This window comes from Trifolium pratense, linkage group LG6 (assembly GCF_020283565.1).
Source record: "Trifolium pratense cultivar HEN17-A07 linkage group LG6, ARS_RC_1.1, whole genome shotgun sequence".
Lineage (NCBI taxonomy): Eukaryota > Viridiplantae > Streptophyta > Magnoliopsida > Fabales > Fabaceae > Trifolium > Trifolium pratense.
The window spans coordinates 26,332,708-26,338,707 of record NC_060064.1 but is presented as its reverse complement, the minus strand read 5'-3'; the positions used below and the strand labels follow the sequence as shown (position 1 = coordinate 26,338,707).

The 6,000-nt window shown below is 30.7% G+C and overlaps 1 long non-coding RNA gene across 1 annotated transcript; it reads right to left on the bottom strand.

The window, feature by feature from the left end:
* Positions 1 to 2,185: 2,185 nt before the first annotated feature.
* LOC123889343 lies at positions 2,186 to 4,118 on the bottom strand. The gene is made up of 3 exons (XR_006802460.1): positions 3,964 to 4,118; positions 3,772 to 3,871; positions 2,186 to 2,566 (listed from the first exon to the last, which is right to left on the bottom strand). It is a non-coding gene; the product is annotated as an uncharacterized LOC123889343 (long non-coding RNA).
* Between the last annotated feature and the right edge of the window lie 1,882 nt (positions 4,119 to 6,000).

Genomic DNA, 6,000 nt, shown 5'->3' with positions numbered 1-6,000 from the left:
ATAGACTAAGCAAAATTCAAACATCCATATTTGTATAAAGATGAAGCACTAACCCCCCAAAATACTGTATATTTAACAAGTTATTAATTTTTATGTACCCACGGTTTAGAAAATAATGTCATGTAGATACGTGTAAAAAAAATTTATACCATAAGTACAAATTAAATCCAGTTAATAATAAACAACCAACTTTTAAATGGGTAAAATAAAATTATAATAAACAACAATCAAGAATGAAGAATCCATTAATTATTTCAAAAACAAAATTTACATAAAATTAGACAAATAAAATATCAACATATATTCCACCATATGTTCCAAGTATGTAGCACCTTTAATTTGGTGATTTCCAAGTATATGTACACAGTGTTTTTTTCTTAAAAACGAAAAACGGTTGCTCCCAATTCTTAAAAACGAAAAACGGTTGCTCCCAAAAGTGTGGGAAATTTGGGTCCCTAAAATGTGGTGGTATTCTCTTGGCAACTTCTTCAGGATAGGTTATCGACTCGACATAATCTCTGGAAATGGAGTGTCATTATAGATGTTGGTGCTTCTATGTGTGTCTTATGTGGTTTAGGATCTGAGTCAGTTGATCACTTGTTCGGTTCTTGCAACCAAATTTCATATATATGGTATTCTATCCTTGTGGTATCCTCATGAACAACCACCTTGATACTACTATATTCATTTAAGGCACACCCGGAGGATGGTGTTGCTCCAGAGCCCTTAAATGGAGAGCAAGTTTATGAACTACAACGAGACATTAATGTTGTCTTTAGAAATGTCGTCGAAAAGTGCAAAAAAAAAGTCTGATGTAGTGAAAAATGTATGGAAAAAGAGGTCGGTGTTCTTTGAGTGTTTACAAAGTATCAAAGTGCCGCATGGTTACTCATTAAATGTCAAGCTTGTATTAATGAAAGATATCAAATTGATTGGCTAAAAGTCTCATAATTATCATGTGTTGATCCAACAACTCCTACATGTGGCTATTCGTTGGATATTTCCCGACAATGTTAGAAAAACTATAACACTACAACAAATAGAGTAAATTGCGGTTGTTGTATTTGTTAATTGCAGCGGTTAAAATCGCCGGTAAAAGCCTTTTGCAGCCACAATTTTAAGCGTTGAAATCATTTCGTGGCGGTTAGAACCAAGACTTGGAATATGCGCCGGAAGAGGATTTTGCGGCGGTTTCTACGGCAGTTTATATTTAGTTGCGATTTGTAGCAGCCGCAGTTAGCATTACAACTGCAACAATTATTTGATTAATTGTGGTGGTTCAAATAAGCTCCGCAATTGGCTATTATAGTGGCGGTTCCATTCAACCGCCGCAATAAGAGTTGCCGCCATTAGACACTTTTTTTTGGCGTAACTAGGTTGAGCTTATTCTTCAAGGCAATAAGTTGTAAAGTCATTGATCCATTGAAGTTAGACGAGTTGGAAAATGAGGCTGCAGTTAACTTATGTCAATTGGAGATGTATTTCCCTCCTTCATTTTTTGACATTATGGTTCACTTTAATTGTTCATCTAGTACGAAGATTAGATTGTCCAGTCCCATTTATTTAAGGTGGATGTATCCAATAGAGCGATATATATATATATATATATATATGAAGATCCTAAAGGGTATACAAAAAACCTGCACCGTCCGGAAACATCAATTGTTGAGAGGTACATTGTAGAAGAAGCTATTGAGTTTTGTTCTAACTATTTGTCAAAAGTGGATGCTATAGCGGTTCCCAATTCTGTCGTGATGGAAGACGTGAAGGTATGGGTATACAAGGTTTAAATGTCAAGAGCATGAGTGCTCAGGTAATTCTTCAGGAACATTTGTATATATTGAATAACATGAATGAGGTTGAACCTTACTTATCTGATCACAAAAGCATCGTAAAGAAAAAGTACCCAAACACAACCTCAACAGACACATTTCAAATTCATTAAATCACTATGCCAATTTTTCATATACTAAAATAACGCCCAAACACAACCTCAACAGAATTCAATCAAAACAAAAAAATAAATAGAAAACAATAAAACAAATAGCATAATACTATTTAAAATTTCAAAATTCTAATTTCTGCTATAGTAACTTATTGGCCTCTAGAGCTTACTCCAACGGTCATCCATAGTCACATAAATACAACATAAACTAATAAAATGTATTGGTTGGCAATCCTTCAATCAACTTAAAAATCAAGCTAACTCACAATAACATAAAATTAAAATCGAGAATACAAAATTTGGAGGACAACCAAGTTGGACTTAAAACAAATGACAACTGCCTCATTAAAAACCTTATTATCTTTAAATCATACAGGAGAAATCAGGTGAAGGAAAAAAGAGTACAATGCTCAAAGAAAACTAACATAAACTATATTTAGGAAGAAACAATTTATTCGTAGAAAAAAAATTACAGATATTAGTGGGGAATGGGGGATAGCAGCCCACTACTATTTTTGAGAAAATAATCCAACAAACTCTATAGAACACCCTATTGCTCCACTTTATTCTCATGAACAAACTCCTCTATACTACTACTCGGTCTCATCCTAAACTTTGGGCCTGCATATAATTCATTAAAAATAAATATATTGAAAACATGCGGTGAGATAACTTACAAATCACTTGAAATGGTATAACAATTTCAATTTATTGAAACAAATACAGAAATGTACATTTGAAAAACCGAATCTTCAAAGTTGTACATATACTTGTACAAAATATGTATAAATCCTCAGTGGAAACCTTTGGATTACATCAAAACTGTGATTCAATTCTTTTACTAGCAACTATAAAACTTCAATCCTCGTTAATCGTGCATGTTCAGTAACACATAGCTCTCATTCTATCTTGTTCTCTCACGCCCCTTCCACTTAATTTCAAAAGCCCTTCAATTATCAAAATTTATTTATGTTCAATTTTTGCCTAATATTCAGATATATGCACCTAAATTTCTAATTTTTTTGTACTCTAAAGATCAAGCTCCAGGAAAATCAAGGACAAAGTTTGAAAGTTGAAGTTTGGAGTGAGTGTTGAAGAAATTGGAAATCAGATATATGATTTAGTACGTACTTATCAAAACCGCCACTAAAAAAAAACATATCTCTACTATATAAAAATAAAGATGAATTTTATATTAATTGCTTTTACACATTAAACTATCTATTCAAATCTCTACAACTACATATACTACATGTACAAACTTATAAGTTAGTATTTCAGAAAAAAAAGAAAAAAAAAAGTTTATTATGCCTAAATGACAATGATAAAGACTATAGAAAATATGTTGTTTATACATTGGCCAAATCTAATCGAAAATATTTGTATGACTATATACAATTGGTATATGGTTTCCTATATACTACAGAGTATTCACAATATATGCAAATATCTTTATGGTTTTTATAAAATGTATGTTCCAAAATATTTCTATTTACTTATTGCTTGTGACTTCAATTTTTTTTTGAAGAACCTAAACTAGTCCATCCAAATTGGCACCAGAGATAATCGAACTCGAGATCTAAAGGAGGAGCACACTCCCCCACTAAATTCTAATCTTCTTAGATTATAAATCAATCATGTAGGTTTTATTTATCCTTCACTATTGTAGGCCTTCGAATTTTTTTGCATTCATTGGATTACGCCTTGTAATCAATATATATATATATTTCATTCAAAAGATATGAAAATATAAGAGAAATTATAAGAGTTAAAATATTATAATGAGCAATAAAACTAGGAGGTAATAATAGAGAAATAAGACTTACTTTAATTCTATCGGGCTTACACAAACACTTTTCACGCACTTCAGTGTTCCAGGAATAGCATTTGGGAAAAATTTATAGCAATCTTCATCGGTATCACACTCTGTAATGTACATTAAAAATAAGGAAATATTACTAAAATAAATGAATGATTGTGTATAAAATAAACAAAATATAACATGAGAATGAGCTTACTATATTTTGAACCAAAGACTACAACGATAAAAATAGAAACAAAAAGGATAACAATATAAGCAAATTTGAGAGTTTGAGCCATTTTTTTTTTCACCTTTGCATGTAATAAATATAAACTGGGGTTTAATCACTTTATATAGTAAAACCCGTTTGTTGTGTTCACATCAATTAAGTAGTTTTTAATGATTATGTTGTTGCTATGAATCATATTTTAAAATTTGAATAATTATTAAATGTCTCTAAAGTACGTACACCGATGAATAATATTTGTCCCTTTAGCTCATAGAATATATATCACGAAATAACTTTACTTGTAATTATAGGGTTCATTTTTGTTTTACCAACCTTTCATTATTATCTTTTTTATATTTTGTCTATCCTTTATTATAGAGAGAGGAAAACCAAAATTATTTTATTGTATTGGATTAGTGTAGACCCACGTATCTTGAATGTCTCGCATTTTAGTCTTGTTGTTTTGTAAATGTTTAATTGCATATTTGATCGCTTATGTTTATTTTAGATTTTAATTTGGTCTCTTAACTAGTTTTAGTCATTTTAGTCAAATTTCTATTTAATTCGCCCCACTTGGCTAACATATAATTTTCATACATGGACAACTTTGGAGGGTGTCACGTGAAAGTTATAAACGAAATTAACTCAAATTTTATCAGAAATTTAGACAAAGTTAACTCAAAATTTAACGAAAATGACGGATTCGTGTTGACATCAGTAACGTAAGGGACGAACTTAAAAGTTTTTGAACATAGAAAACTAATTGAAACCTTAAATAAACATAAGTGACCAAATAATTAAACCTCTAATAAAATATGGTCAGAACGAGAAACCCCGTTAAATAACAAAACCTCAAGGAGACAAAATAACATTATTGCTTGTGTGGTTCATGATTATTTTACCAACCTTTCATTACTATTTTTTTATTTTTTGTCTAGCCGTTCATTATAGAGAGGAAAATCAAAATCATTTTATGTATTAGAATTAGTGTAACTCGACCCACGTATCTTGAAGCGTTTGAATCGTGTAGTTAAGTAAAATATGATTAGAACAAGACCCATTAAAAAATTCCAATATGATTCTCTTGTTGAGTGATAGCAAAACCATAAGCACACGGATTAGTAGTATTTTATTTAAATTAATAAATTAAGCTTTTATTTTAGTTTATTAGAACAATTAAATTATTTTTCTTTATTTTATATTTTTAGAATTTAATGCTTATAATACGAAGGAAAGAATGCATTTGAAGATAAGATGGAAAATCAATGCAATTTCTAGTAGCCAAAGGTCAAGAAAGTCATCACTAAAAGTTGAGAAATTGAAAAGTCAAGACAATATCAAGCCGGAAGGCTGCCACGGCCGGTTCCCTTGTGCCATTACGTGTTTAAAAGCCTGTCAAGGCCCGTGTTGGCACATGCATGACCGTGGCAGATCCAGTAGCATAAATCGACAATTTTGTCTTTTCATTTCACTCTTAAATGTATTACAACAAAATGTGTTCAAGCAACATCTCATTTCATTAAGTATTTTGATGACAACAAATATTTAACATAACAAAAGAAAAAATTTATCTAACTGTATGTTGAAATGTGTAGGAATGAGAAACAACCATAAAAGATAAATGTCCTACATTCTCATGAATCATGATCCACTGCATGGCAAGGTTAAGTTAAGAAAAAACTTAATCATTTAGACCAATACAATAGAAATTAAAGAAAAAGAAATCAAGGCTGATTCTTTGTTCATCATATGGACACTGTAACACCCCAAAATTTAGAAATCGTTATTTATTTAGAATATAGTTAATTTATATGTTTATGTGCTTACTAAATTATTTGACGGGTTAGAAGTAGGGGATTGTTAGTGAGAAATAATAATTAAAATTTTGAATTCTAGAGTAAGATGTTAATAGTTGGAGAATTAGTTATGGAAGAAATAGGAGAAACTGTGATAGTATTCACAACATCCAAAGAGTAGAGAATATTTATAGCTTTTTAATCGTAATTCCACTTCTTTTCATCGTCG